We start from the raw sequence: 16,430 nt of genomic DNA, 5'->3' as shown, positions 1-16,430 counted from the left end.
GAAATAAAATCAATATTTACTGATTTTATTTTTATATTTGATTTAAGGGCATGTACTACTTAGAAAATAATCGATTTCTTTATCGTTAGCTTCCCTCGGTTTTTTTTCTTACAATAATAAAGATTTCGTGAAAAAAAATTTGAGATATAATAGCAAACATACTGACGAACCTCCCTGGATTCTTTTTTGTGGGTTAATTCGAAAAAATTTAATTTTATTAAATTTGATTCATTTGCATGATACTTAGGAAATATTACGTATTTTACTAATGTTAGATTCCCTCGGCTTTTTCCCTACAATAACAAAGATTTTGTCTTCAAAATATAAAGAATGAAAGCGAACATGCTAACAGACGTCCCAGGACTCTTTTTTTTGTGAGTTATTAAGAAATTGTATTTTTGCTAAATTTGATTTGTGTATGTGTATTTGAAGGTTACGTGTGTTACAATTCAATCCCATAATTATTATTAAGTGCTAGCGGCAACATCGATACGACATAGATCTACATTATCGGAAAGACAGACAACCGATAAACGATCCTAACCTCAAAATAATGAACTTGCATACAATTTTTATTTATCACAATTAATTTCTTTTGTTATTGTCCCTAAAAAAAGAATCCGGGGACGTCCGTTATAATATTTTAAAGCATCTCCGAATTCAGTTTTTAAACATTTTTAATTTTGTGGAAAAAGCCGAAGGAACTGAACCCGATTTACCACACGACGAAGTAGCACATGCCGTTAATTTAGCATGATTTTAAAGATGTTGAGTGCTACCCACATCTCGCATATGTTGAAAATTAATGAAGACGTATGCGTAGATACTTATGCGCCATCATATTTACCGAAAAGCCAGGTCCCAACGTGCCAAAATGCCACAACTCCTTGTTTTTGTCGTGAGATCCATTAAATTAACAAAGCTAATATATTGAATATTTTGGAAAAGAAGCAGCTTTAAAGAAGGAAAACAAAAGGTACGTCCTTATACCCCACTGAAAAAACCTACATATGTCCCTATATAGGATCATTTACGAAATCTTGATAGGATTCTATGTAGGCTTACGTATAGGATCCTATACGCCGTTATACATAGAACTACTGTAGGAAAATGAAACGTGTAAAGTTGAAGAGATCTGTACAGGTTTCTTTAGTGGAACCTACTTGGGTTCCTTCTTAGGAAATTAAATGGGTTCCTTTAATTTTACTATACGTAATATCCTTAGAATTGGAACTAAATAAAATCCTACGTAGTTACCTATGACTTTCCCTGCATAGAATCCTGTATTTAAACCTATGACTTGCTCCTACAAAAAATCCTGCGTTTAAACATTTGAGCCCATCCTATACAAAATCCTACGTTTGAACCATAAGCAGCTCCTGTAGGAAAACCTACATAAGAAACTGCAGCCGTTATCTACATAAATTCCTATGTTTAAACCTACAGTCCATCCTTGTATGAAATCCCTTCAAATAAACATGCATGAAATACCATATACAATCCCACAAAGATTCCTGCGTAATTTCCTAAAAATGGTATCTCAGAATAAATAAAATAAATCGAAAATTCCTTTTCCAAAAATCAGTTGAAGTTTTCGTTTTTGAGTTATAAAATATGTTGGCTGGACCAATCAGGAGCACGGTATAAACAGACGTGTTTGCGTGAGTCCAGCGCAGTGTTACTGAAACGAGGGATGAGAATGGGGGATGAAAACAGTATGACAATATTTTTGTAAAATAGCACTGCACAGAACAAAGTTATTCCCACATTTAACAATGACGCAGTATTGCGAAACAAGAGAAAACGTCGCGCCGGCCGGTAAAGTATGAGCCACGACCCAGTGGGCACAAAATTTGGTGACGTCTTATCGAGATCGTTACGAAATCTTTACGACAACTTTAGGATATCCTACGTCCGTGTCGTTACGGTATCTTTACGATATCGTAAAGATATCGTCAGTTAATACGACGACAAAGTGAGATAGAACTTTAAAAATATTGTTGCAAAAGAGCACTCCAGAGAACAAAGGTACTCATAAATTCAACTAAAACGCAGTATTGAAAAAGAAGTGAAAACGCCGGCCGGTACAGTACGAGCTACGAAGTTTCTCAACGGTCTTTTTCGACGCTTGAACAACAAAAACGATCTCTATGCCAAGTCCATTGCGAAAACGTTTAGATTCGAATCAGCAGTATAGCCAGTCGCGCATGTGCACTTTTAGCTGCTATCGCCTTTTCTCCCGCTAGATGTGTGCGAGTGAGTGCCGTGTTTAATGATGACTGAAAACACTAGCGCTTAATTTTACACATCTCGTGGCAAAAAATGAGATAGCTGATCACAGTGCGCATGTCCGACTGGCATTAGTGCTGATTCGAAACATCTCAAACATCTGAGCTTTGTACAGTATGAGCGGTCTCATTATCTCTCCATGATATACCAGAAACTTGGTGAAAATAATAATAATAATAAAACGCTAAATGATACGCTAACGAAGGTTGGATAGTCGAAAACGGTAACACTAAACTGGCAGTGCCACTTTGCAAAAATATTGTTATTCTTTTCTCATCCCTCGTTTCAGTAACACTGCGTTGGATTCAGAAAAGCACGTCTGTTTATACCGTGCTCCTGATTGGTCCAACCTACATATTTTATAACTCATAAAACTAAAACTTTAACTGATATTTGGAAAAGGAATTTTCGATTTATTTTATTTATTCTGCGACACCATGTATATGAATTTACGCAGGAATCTTCGTGGGATTGCACACAGTATTTCATACAGGTTTATTTGAAAGTATTTTATACAAGCACGGATTGTAGGTTCAAACATGGGAATTTATGTAGAAAACGGCTGCAGTTTATTGCGTAGGATTTTTTACAGGAGCTGCTTATGGTTCGAACGGAGAATTTTTTGTAGGCTAGGTTCAAAGGTTTGAACGTAGGATTTTATGTAGGAGCAAGTCCTATTTTCAAATACAGGATTCTAAATCTTAGGATCAAACATAAGGTAAAATTAAAGAAACCCATTTAGGTTCCTATAAAGGAACCCATGTAGGTTTCTATAAAGAAACCTTTATAGGTTCCTTCAACTTTTATTGGGTTATGATTACAAAAACAAGTACCGAAAAGGTGATCTAAACGGACGACAAAATTATTATGGTAATATAATTTCAATGTACCTTTTGTTTTTCTTCTTTAAACTGCTTATTTTTCTAAATATTATATCCATTTCTTTGATCACACTGATATTACCACACAAACGTACGAAATAACTAATGACTCATTATCAGAATTCTTTCAGTACAGTTAGTTAATTTCACAGCACAGTATTTTTAAGTGATCTTTATGTGTTTTTTTAAGATTTCACAGGCCCACAAAAATAGTTGTCTGCACGATACAAGTGACTAGGCTACTCTTATGGATATTAATTGCTGAATCCGAAAATAGCTTCAGAAATTGTCCTGCAGGTCTCAGTTTCCCCTAGATGCAAAAAGTAGGAAAAAGCCTAGGGACTTTCTCGTCACAAAGGCCATACAAGACTGGGGCTATTGTGGACATTAGTTTGATAACAACAGTAGACCGAAGAATAAACGAACTGGTGTCAGATTCTTATGTGTTGTGACTCTTATAGATGAAATTCAAGCAAAAAAATTTTCTAGTGTGCTTACCGTTTCCCCTAGCTAGGATAAATCAACGGAAATTAAAGGTCCTGCGCATGTTATACTGACTTATTAAGAAAAAAATAAATGTTTAAAAATAAATGCAGTTTTGCGATCTCACTATAAATTTGACCACTAATTTTCTCGAGCTTTAACCATTTTCTCCCAAGATGCCTAAAGTATGGAAAAGCCTAGTGATTTTCTGGTCACACGGGGCACACAACGAATTTTCCTACACGAAACAAGTGACTAGGCTACCTTTATGGATTTTGAGCACGGGACAAGTGACTGATTTCGCACACAGAACTAAGAAGGATATTAGTTTTTTGTTATTTTTTCCCGTGTAAATATATATAATCTGAAAAATCCCTTCAATTTCTCTAGATTTACCCAAGCTAGGGGGAATGGAGGCACACTAAAGAATTTCTGTGTCCAAATTAAGTCTCTACAAGTCGTTGCACTTAAGAATATAATATCGATGTTCCTATTATTGCGAATACTGGTATTATCAAAATAGCGTGCAAGTTATCCCTAGGGGTTTCCTTCTTTTTTGCATCCAGTGAGAAACTGTGACTCGCAAGATCAACTCTGAGGACAGATTTGGATTCAGCGACTCAAAATACATAAGGGTAGCCTAGCCAGTTGTCTTGTGCAGACAACTTTTTTTGTGGACCTCTGTTTTTGATTATTTAAGAATCTCGGATAAATCCTATTCAATTCCCTGAAAAATAATATTGGCTTTGAAATTCACTAACTTAGTCGAATGAAATTTGTTGTCCCTTCACTGAAATTTCAATTACATGTAGCTGATTTTTCATTCACGAGTAGTTGAAATTTCAACAACCGTAATTGTATCAAACTTCAACCACATTTGTTTGAAAATTCCACCAGATATTTCTAACTGTGAACATTAAAAAATAGGATTGCACTCCAAATTGGATAACAGAAATGTTAACATTTATGATATGAGCAATAACAATCAAAAGTTAATCACTCTTATACTAGTAAGAAAGCTTAAAAATAAATCACATGTATAATGTCTGGTACTCGAAGATTCTCATTATAGTTGCAGAAGTAATTAAACAAAATTATAAAAAACTTGTATGCATTCGAAAATTTAATTATTTATAAAAAAAATTATTTAGTTCATGGAGAAATGAAGATTTCACTGTCTTACAGAATTTTTGGTCGCAATTATGAAACCCGATTTAATGTTACTTCACTATTAAGATAGCTTTGAAAATTTATTTATAGGGATTGTCTGAAGTTTGACATCAATGTTTCTTAATTTATAGAAAGCAAATTTTAATAAATTAAAAAAGGAATATGCATATCATAATATGTGAAGCTGTTTTAAGTAAAAGTAAAATTGTTTATTTCACTTATCTTTTGTGTAATTTTGCTTATCAAGAATTGTTTATTCTTCTATGCAATGTCACACCTCTGACATGTGATGTCAGCGTGCATCAAAATCCTAACGGACCAAGGGAACGGAAAGGATATTCTACAGAGTATCCTTATAGTGCCCACATAATATCCCTTCCGTATCATGCAACAAAAACTTTTGAAAAATAGCATGATCAACTTTTAAATTGGTGAAATTCAGATTCTACGTTAAAATTCTCATTAGAAGGTCAAGCAGTAACCGCAATAGTTTTTTTTCTAACGGTTAAAAGTTTACAAAAATATAAGACGTATATATAATATAAGAGTATAGGGACACTTATGGATACTTATGGATTGTATAGACAATTAATTTTTCGATAAAATTAAAGACTTATAAACGTCAGACTCATGTTTTTCATCCAATGCTTTGAAAAAGTATGACGTGAATTTCCTTTCAGCAAATATAAAAGAAGAACCTTTAAAACTGCAATCAATTTTCCATTTTGTCAATGGGCTAGTTATGAGGTTTATGTTTATCAAATTGAGACAAAACAACAAAAATTCGTCACGAACATTATACAAATATAATGAAAAAACTAATTTTGGCACTTCAAATGCAAAAAAACAACATATTTCTACGTTTAGATAGTATGTGTCTGGCATACGTATCACCTGTATCAGAGCAGCACTATCGCAGCGGGTAGACAACTTGCATCTTCTACGGGTCTGTGGGTAAAACGGATTGCATGATTACAAGCAGAGAAAGATACAAGTCAAACTTCAACCGTAAAGCCTAAATGCATCAGTCGATATTTCTTATTTTCTTAAATAAACTTTTTTCTTCCCCCAACTCTGTGACTTGCCACAAACGGTCCTTGAATATTTATTCATATTTTCCGAAAAATTTCTCCGCGTTATTTAAAGTCTTATTTTTAAATACTTGTGAAAAAATATTGGTCTCAGGACTGTCTTGATCAGCTTGTCCACTCATTACAAAGCCTTAAGGCCATGTGACGTGTGGGTCACGTGACCAAATTCCTATCCTACCGCAATTTTTTATTTTGTAACTTATTTCCACATGAAGCACCAGATCGAGTTGAAAATTTAGGATAAGAATTCAGAAGCGCTAAGGAAGGTGGCTCTGGTCTTACATTTTTATAATTATGAACAAATTTTTTTTTGTAAATAATTTTTTTTCTTTTTTCCTAATAATTAAAATTTAGGAGCAGACCCATCTTACTTATTGCTTCTGGTTTATTATCCCAAATTTTCAACTCGATGTGGCGCTTCGTGTGAAAATAAGTTAGGAAATAAAAAAAGTGGTGGTAAGGTAGGAGTCAGGTCACGTGACCCACTCGTCACATGGCCTTAAGAATTTATTATTAAAAATATCAAATAAATTATATTACACGGGTGACGCATAGTTGTGGACTGTATAAACAATTCACTTGTTTATAGAAATAAATCTTCCCAATCATATGCCAGCATTTTCTTATTGAGTTCAACATATAGATCTAATTTTATATCTGGCGCCTGGTGTCGATGCGGAACAAAGATAGCCGTGAGTCATTGAGACAGTATCAGATTTTGAACATTTTCAATGTAAGATGATACTATTTCAATAACCATTTAATACATCAATTATATTATTTGGGGCAAAAAACAATTTCGGGATTCAAGTATTGGTTTTTAATATCGATAGTTTGGATCAACACTGTAATTCTTAAGTCAGCACATGGAATGAAACCAATCTAACAGCCTTCTGCGCTCTAGCCGCAAGTTTGCTAATTGTACGAAAAAAGTGGTCCAGAACGCCCCCTATCTATCTACTGAGTTAATTTTACAAAACAATCTTCAAGTTTCTACAAAGTAAACTTTCTCCCGATACTAAGTAATTTATCATTCAATCAATTAATGAATGATCTAATTAGGTTTTTCATCACTTGCATTATTACATAATTAATTTTTTTTACATATTCTTTTATTAGCAAGAGTTAACAATAATTTTTTCCTCTGTGATGATCAGTTTATCAATGTTTGGCATTGTTAACAAAAAATAATACAACGTCATAAAGCTAATCCCCTGAATGGCATTTTTTTATAAATAATGAATAAACAATGTAAAACCGGTTAATTTTTTTAATTGACCTTGGATAACTGATTTTCTCCAATTAATGTCTCAAAGTAAATATATAAAATACGCACACCATTGACAGAGTAAAGCCTATTATTTAATCAATAGTTGAACACTTTAATTATTTTTTAGCAACCAAGAAAAAAAAGTGCACTTGTAATGAACTACAAATTCATATATGCCATTAAATTACTCAAATACGGTCGGAGTACATTTTACAGCACATACAAAGCCTTCAGAGTGGAAAGAGTAAAAGTTTTACGTTCATAAATCGTGAACATTACGATCTAAAACATTTAACTTTCTGTTACGTTAGGAAAAATTCAGTACTTTATAATTTTTTAAAACGTTTTTCTGTAGAATATATACGAAACAAGCATTTTTGAAAAAAAAAATTGGCTAAAAATAACTTGAATTAGCAAAAAAATCCGGTTTTATTTATTTTTTATTTGAAGAGTCATAACTCTTGATCTATTAAGACTAGAAAATTATTTATTTTTTTTTAATTCACGCATAATTTTCGTACCCAGAAAATCAGAATTTCCCATTTTAGGTTTACTTTTCTTTCTAAAGCTTATTTTTACAATAGATTTGATTATTTACCGTCTGCAAAGAATTTGTACAAAACTTTGACTCTCCAATTATGCTTTAACCCTAACCACCTCTGAACTTCATCACTTTTAATTTTCCACTGTTTGATTTATTGCAATTTCAACTTTAACTCTATTGCATCGGTCTCAGAGCTCGTCGTCCGAGTCCATCTTCCGATTTCAACTTGTGTATCTTTTCGAACTATTGCGTTCTTAACTCAGTTTCCATTTCATGTACTTTTAAAATTTATTTGCATGTGTAAATATAGGAAGGTCAAACAAATATCCAAAAATATTTATTACCAAAACACCCACCATTTCATTACAATAAACAACCTGTTTAGGCTATATCATTGCATTTTTTTGAATTACTCAAAATCGGGTCTACTTTAATTGGAGTTTGAAACATTTGTTGTAAAAGCTCCAAAGTAAGGATAAAAAATTCATATAAGGATAAAACTTCATATAAAAGATACGGTGAGAAGGGCAAATGTGTTGATGAGGCAGGTGTCGGGGCTGAGAAAAAGAGGTTGTTCGTAGATCATTTTGTAAGAAGAATGAAATTGTTTAAGTAAGCTGGTTAGGGAGTGTTAGTGGAAAAAGGAGAATAGAAGTAGTGGTGCAAGGATGGAGGTGGAAAGAAAAAGGTATTTAAGAACGAATAGATTACAAATGGATGAAGTAAGAAGGATGAATGAGAAAGAAAGGAAGGTATATGGGCTGATTTAAAAGAATGGCATGGAAAGAGAGAAGCCAGAAGAAGAGGAGACAATAAGAGACTCAAGGTTCAACGGATACTATGTGCGGATTATGCCAAGGGAAAAAGCGCAGTATTTCTGTGAGAGAAGAGTGCAAGGAAGTCAGGAACTTGTAGCGAAAATAAGATGCGGGGCTCTACAAGGATGGACGAACCCCTTTCCCTAGCTAGAAATCGCTAAAAATGCTCCAAAAATAATTATAGGTAACGTGTATGCAGATATTTATTTGTTGATTTGCAACGAATGTGCAAATTTTATTGCTTACATTAATTTTTTTAAAGGTTTAGACGATTTATTCAAAAACTGGTGTCAGTGCTCGACATACTCGAACCAAAAAATCCGAAATGCATTAAACCAAAAATTATCTGCATAGCGCTATAACTCGAATGGTACTATCGTTTTTCATCGATTAATAAATAAACTTTCTTTAAAACTATAAACACATTGATGCATACAATCGTTCTTTAATGCTTTTTATTTAATCTGTCAAATTTTAAACACGATATCTCAATCCGTGTGGACACAGTGAACACCAAAAAATAATGCTCATATCCGAGGATATGTTTGGTCACGTGGTCATGAAGAGCATGCCCTTAAAGCTTTTTCACAACAAATATATACTTTGATGTTCACGATAACATGAAAACAATTTTGTGAAAAAATCATTTTTTCGATCTTTTTGAATTTTGAAGTTTTTACCCTAAAACTAATAATTTAGAAATTATTTTAGATGAAAAACAATTAAATACAATCATTTTCAACCAAATAGTCAAAAATTTTATTAAAACTGATCAATTTTGAAACTAAAGATAAAGTATTTAAATTTTAAATTGAAAATGGACTTTACGTGAAAATAGTTCAAGCTTTAGCCAATTAAAAAAATGTTTAACAAAGTGGTACAACACGACATCAAAAAGTTGATTTGGAAAAAAAAGATGAATTATCTATAAAAAATTCAAATTTTTCAAAAACACTAAATTTGACGGTTTTTTGCTCTATTTGATTAAATTAAAATTGCGCGCATCTTTTTTGTATTTTGGAGAATATTTTCCAAAATTAAGGACTCAAGTAAGCTCTAAATAATCCGGTGAATTTGTTCATTTTTTTTTCATTTTTCCAATAATTGATAATATCTTGAATAATAATGATTGGAAAACTTTTTTCAACAACATTTCACAAGAAACAAATATATGGTATTGGATGGATGATAAGATTTGGGATTTACAGCCGAGGATTTTTTAAAGAATTTTTAAGAGCGTTATTTATAATTTAAAAATAATTACTTTTTTCGATTTATTTTTGCGTCCCTAATTTAAATTTTAAAGGAACTTGGGAATTGTACAAAATGTAATGGCTTAATCAGGCGTAAAATTGTTATTTTTTATGATTTTAATTGGAAATCATACAAGTTTTAAGTTTTTAGAAAAGAATTCTTCAATTTTTACTCGTAAAAATCTGAGTTAATTTTTGTTGTACACAAAATTCTCAATTTTCTAATAATAAACTTTATTTAAATCACTTTAAATGTCATTTAAAATAGATGATTTAGTGCATCTCGAAAATTCGTATCATCTCTAAAATTTCTATAATATTAGTTAATAATTATAGTTTTCATTTTTTTAATTCAGAAATTGTCTGATTTTTAAAATATTCAAACTAAAGTTCTTTAGGGTCAAATGCTTAAATTTACAATTAATGATTTAGAATTTTTTTCAGAAAGTTTTAGCGGATTTGAAAGGATTTTAAAGGAGATAATTGACAAGTTTCCATTTTAGCGTTTTTAGAATTCATGTTTTAATAAGGAAAAATTGCAAATAATGTTTTATTTTGACAAAATTCATTTCAAGGTAATATTTAGAAACAATAAAAAAAGTAGAAAAGTTCATGCATAAAAAACGATATTATTATTAATTTATAAGAAATCGAGTAAGTTTAAGAGATATTTAAAGGTTTCGAAAAGTTTAAAATGTAATTTTAGACTTGACAGGATTTAAAAAATGTATATTTTTGAAGATTAAAAAAAAATTATAAGCATTTTGAGCATTTTAAAAGGCTTCAAATGTTATACATCAATTATTAAAATGTAGAAGAAAATTGAAAATAATTTTTTATTCTGAATAATTCATTTCAAGGGAATATCCCCATTTTTTTAATTGAAGGAATTTTAGATAATTTTAGAAGAATTTTAAATAATTTTCTTAAATATTTGTAAAGTTTTGAAAATTCTTAAGCGTTTTAAGGGCTTCAAAATGTTTAAAGATAATACAGCAATTTTTTTAAGATACCTGACAAAATTTAAAATAATTTTTTATTTACTAAAATAGTTTTAACAGAATGTTTAAAAAGATTTCGAAACAAACACAGGTTTCAATAAATAAAGAACAATTGAACAATTTCTAATTTTTTAAGACTTAAAATAAAGATAATTCCTCTTTTTATATACTGTATGTATGTATTTCATCTCTCCCATTTACGGGTTTGTGGCCTCCGCTCCCTGTACATATATTTACAATTCCATCCTTAGTCTATACTACTTATATTCTACACTTTCGCATTACGTAGGATAAACAATAGTAACAGTAGTGATATTAATTCTTAAAATGAGAAAGCTTCCAGGGCTTTCGTTTCCTCTTACCATAAAAAATGCATTTTCCACAGTATTGAAAACAATTTTCGCGTTTTACTGTCCCTTTTCAGGATCACCCGCCTGGCTCTGCCCTACTCTCTTGCTTTCCCTTACTTCTTCCAATTTCTTCATCCACATCACTCCCTCTCTACTACCGTCCAAGATACATCTTACACACTCATCTACACTCAACTTTCCCTCTTCCTCTCCTGTACATCTCTCTAATACATGTGCCCATGACTCCACTTCGTATTCACACACTGCATGATCTCACTCCTTCTCCCATTCGGAACCGTGCAACCCTACTCCATTTTTCTTCCTTTTTTATACCGTCTATTGTACCTCGAATCTATAATCTTTATTCATCTCTCTTCTCCTTGTTTATCTAATAGTTCTAACTCTATGTCCTGCCACTCCATAACCCCTTCTCGAATATTACATACCCTTCTTATTTTTTTCTTTTGTTCCTCTCATTTTGAATTTCCCACATTACCTCTCGGTTTATTGTTCCGAATTTCGCCGAAACATGCTTGTGCAATTCTACTTCCCTTTCCCCTTTTTAGCTTCTCTTGAAACCTCCAGGCTCTCTTAATTTGTCTAGTAACCACATTTTCTCTTCCTAACTTTTCTTTTAACATATATCCTGGGCAACTCCATTCATATCTACTCCCCCATTCAACTCCCCCATTACCCACCTCAGAAATCGCTCATGCGTGCTTTCTACTTTCCTATGTTCCTTCCATCCCCGGATCTCAACAACATAACACAACACCGCCCACACCAACGCGTCAAACAACCAGATCCACATTCTCCAATCGTTCTTGAACCTTCTCTTTTCTATACCCCATACATGGCCCATTACTTTACTCGCACATTCAATGATTTTCCTCACCTGCAGCTTGTTTCCCCCTTCTGCCTTAAACCAAAAACCTATGTAACAGAACTCCGCGACAATTTCCACTTTTGGATCGTTCATCTTCCAAACGTAATTTTTTTTGCTTTTTCTAATTCTGAAGCACATTACCTTTGTGTTAACTACGTTTACCGTCAGCTCATTTGTTCCCACATACTCTTCGAAGGTTCTCATCATTAGGTTCATCTCCTTCTTATCACCTGCTAATAGAACTACATCGTCCGCGTATGCTGGAGAGTGTAGTTTGCCATTACCAAAGACCGTTACTCCTTTTCGTTTCCCCTCTAGCTTCTCCTCTAAGTCTGCCAGTAGGATATTACATAGTAACGGACTTAACGGGCACCCTTGCCTTAGAGCTCGGCCTGTCCAGAAAACCTGCCCTTTTTCATTCCTATTTTCACCATAATCCTGGTTTCAGTACAAATTTCCTTTATCCTCTCCACCAACTTTTTCTCTACTTTCATTGCCTGGCATAGCACTTTTTTGTTCACTGAGTCAAACGCTGCTTTGAAATCTACGAACAAAGGGGCTAGTATCCCTATCTTTCTGTCACCTAAATACTTAAGTACGTAGATGTTGTCTATAGTTCCCATCCCTTACCTAAATCCCGTCTGATTATGTGGGGTGCTTGCTTTTTGTTCTACCTGACTCTCCAACCTTTTTCTGAAGATTTTTGCATATATTTCATAACCGACTGACATGAGAGTGATCCCTCTATATTCCTCTATCTTCTTTTCTTCCCCTTTCTTGACAAGCGGTACCACCAGTCCCGTCGTCAACTCTTTCGGCCAACTTTCCCTTTCCCTTTCCATACCTTGTTGCGGACCTTCTACGTCCCATCCCTAATTTCTTCTCCTCCATACTTCATCACTTTGTTCTCCATCCCATATTCTCCTGTCGCCTTGTTTCTTTTTAACCTATTAATTGCCTCATCCACTTCTTCTCTTGTTATCTCGTTCCCTTCCTCCATTTATCCTCGGACTATCCTACACTTTACCCCTTTGATCTTATTTTGTTCTCCCCCTAATAGACCCTTCAAATAATTCGCTTATTCCTTCATCTCTATTTCTTCGTTAACGCCCTTCCTTTCCCCTCTATCCCTATTTATCACATCCCACACCCTACCTTCTTTGATCGCTTTTTCTACTTCTGCTTTATATTCTTCCTTTCCCCTTCGTCTTTTTCTTTCCAGCATATTCTCATGTTCTTTTTTCCTCCTGTTATAATCCTCCTTCCCCATTTCCCTTTTTCTCCATTTGCTCACACACTTTTTTATTCTCTCTTTACTTTTCCAGCATTTCTCCTTCCACCAGTCTCTCTTTCCCCGTACTCTTTCTTCATTAGTACCCAGCTAATCCTTTACCTTTTCAATAAACCCCTTCAAACTTTCAATTAACGAGTCTATTCTATCCTCTTGTTCATACCTAACCTTTTCCTTTTCCATATTTTCTCTAAACTCTTTTAATTTATCTACCAAGACGGTGTTATTTTCACCTTGACATACCGTCCCCACATTTTTGAGCCAACACATTCCAAATGATAGCTGCAGGGCGTGCCATGCACACGTCGAGCATCTAGCTCAAATATTATCTAGAGTTCCCACTTATGCGAGGACGACTTACATCCAAACGCACAATGCGGCACTAAAAGTCCTTTATTACCATCTCTGTCACTCTTACGGCATTAACAATAATATCGCTCCTCTAAATGCTCCTAAGGAAATCGAGTCAATTGTCGAGAATGAGAAGTTCCGCATATACTGTAACTGTATATTCTCGACAATTGTCTGTGTTGCACACTCGAGGCTTGACATGGTTCTTCTTGACTTCGAGAAGCGAATCATGTTCGTTATCGAATTTTTGGCACCAGCTGACAAAAACATCATAGCTAAGGAGAATGAAAAGAAAGAGAGGTAGCGAGACCTTATCAGGGAGTTGTAACGATTGTACCCGAAATATTCTGTTAAACTAATCGCCCTTGTCATCGGCGCTTTCGGAAGTCCTAACCTTCCACTTGTCAATAGCCTGAAAAGCATCCCTGTGTGTCAAAAATATGCTAAAACACTTGCGGGAAAAATGCAGAAGGCGGTCGTCCATGGGTCGCTTCGTGTTCTCAGGGTGAACGAGGCTTTTGCTGGATCGTCGTATTGATTCTGTTACAGACTGTAACCCCCTATCTCACGGTTGTGAGACGTGGTTGTGGCTGAAATTTTACCGCCATTTCGTTGGAAGCGTGTGCAGTTTTTCATATTAGCACCCGCTCCCGAAAAATTCCTGTGGTTGCCCTTATGACATATTTTTAATTATATCATCGATAGATGTGTTTACAAAGATGCAGCATCCTGCCAGCGTGACCCATCGATGGCCTGGATAGATGGATTGATTACCGGAAAGCTTTCGATTCGACCTCCCATAAACTTATCACCTGTCTTTTTGAAAGCTTGAAAGTTCATCCCCAAATCGTGAGGTGCATAGAGACATCAATGCTGCTTCATAAAACCAGATTTACTGTCTCATCTGGAAAAAATCCTGTTACAACTAACAAGGTCACCTTTCAGAGAGGTGTCTTTCAGGGCGACACCATGATCCCACCACTCTTTTGCTCATATTATTGCCAGTTTCTCTGGCATCTTGCCATTGCGAGGGGTACTTCCGCGGCAAACCTGCAAATCGAAAGTACACGGTCCCTTACTACGATCTCTTAAGTAGGCTTTAATCGTAGTCTTTATCGATCTATTCCATTTTTTAGTGTGGTTCTCCGATAGGCAATATTTCGGCATTGTAAGAAGATCAATACTGAATTTCTAAGCGAGTTTCCTCATCGTCTCATTAATGAACTCGGTACCATTATCCGATAACAAAAATCAAGGTGTTCTGCACTTCGAGACTATCTTTTTTGTAATTCTTTCTCAATTGTTGGTCCGTTTATCTTCTTGATTGGGGTTCTCTTCACCCATTTTGTAAACAAGCAAATATATACTAGTATATATCATGGCCTTCGAGAACCTCCTAGCTCACATAGGCCAACTATGCTTCTAGAAGTTTCGAGAAATCCCTAGCTCAAATAGGCGAACTATGTTTCTAGAAGTTTCGAGAACTCAGGGAAACCTCCGATTACATGAGCACCATCTAAACAAAAAACTTGTAGCTGTGTCGGTCGGTAAAACAGGAACCCATCTTGTCAACATAGTCATTAACATAGTTTATAGACATCGAGTATGATATGTTGCTTTTTAGCTAACTAATTTAATTCATAGTTTATAAAAACCAGAACATACAAACCTACCTTGCCGGTATTCTACAAAGTTAGTGTTTCGTGCCATGCTCTGTTCTTTCATACTTTCAGGACTCTACTTCATGAACGAAATAGATAAAAATTTTGAAATTTTCACAGAATATCTGTATTGCGCCTTCTACCGTGTCTCAGTTTTTAAAAAAATTGTCAGAACCGTTTAGGCGTTAAGCTAAAATATGTTACATTTTCAATACCTTTGGATAGGCCTTACGTGCATAAGAGGCGATTTTGGATTTTACTTATTTCAACTTCGAAATGGTCAGCCCTTTTCTAACTAAACCAAAATTTAGATAACGCTCTAATGAATCTACAGTCCTAATTTCAAAAAAAATTCGCAGAAAACAATTTTATCCGTATAATACCTTAAGTTTCCTTATTATTTGAAAGTCGATGTGCTCCTTTTATTTGTACATCCGAATGCAACACAACAGACGATTCAGAGAATATAATCATTGAATCTAATATTTTCAGTATCTACTGATCTTAACTACATCATTATTTAATCCCCATCCCCCCTCCTTTTCCTCCGCCCCTATTATTTCTCGTTCTCTCATATATATTTTGATAGTTTACTTACCTTGATTTAGAAGAGTTAAAAATTCAACAGGAGAAACATGGTAGCAACTATATGCAAGCTTCGTACCCAATAGTAGTGCACTCTATCTATTAAAGACCTCTTTGTTTATGAAACTAAGTTTTCGTTTCCTAAGTTGCTATAGTTTAGTCAGAAGAAATGTTATGATTCTGTTAATCAGAAATCCTTATCTGTTTAAGTTGATTTATTTAACCACAATTAAATGCGGGTTCTAAGAATATAATTATTTACAACTTTCATATAACAACAGATATTAATATAATTGATACTTTACTATAAGAATTATTATTACTCAATTCGATTTCTCCATTATTAAATGTTGATTTAAGACTGAGATAAAGGAAATATTATTTGAGGATAGTGATTTATCAGATATACCAGGTGTATACATATGAAACCGGTATTGCCATGTAGCGGCCAGTAGGCACACTTGTAGGCACTGTCGGAACTTACCATTTGTGCTAATTGGCGTATT

General features: G+C 34.0%; 1 protein-coding gene across 4 annotated transcripts in view; it reads left to right on the top strand.

Moving 5' to 3' along the window:
• Window positions 1-16,430, top strand: part of LOC117181991 (venom serine protease Bi-VSP-like) — a 337,275-nt gene that overhangs the window by 274,391 nt on the left and 46,454 nt on the right. The window lies entirely within an intron of this gene.

Source organism: Belonocnema kinseyi, chromosome 10 (genome assembly GCF_010883055.1).
Source record: "Belonocnema kinseyi isolate 2016_QV_RU_SX_M_011 chromosome 10, B_treatae_v1, whole genome shotgun sequence".
NCBI classification, from domain to species: Eukaryota; Metazoa; Arthropoda; class Insecta; order Hymenoptera; family Cynipidae; genus Belonocnema; species Belonocnema kinseyi.
This window is presented reverse-complemented; position numbering and strand designations above follow the sequence as displayed.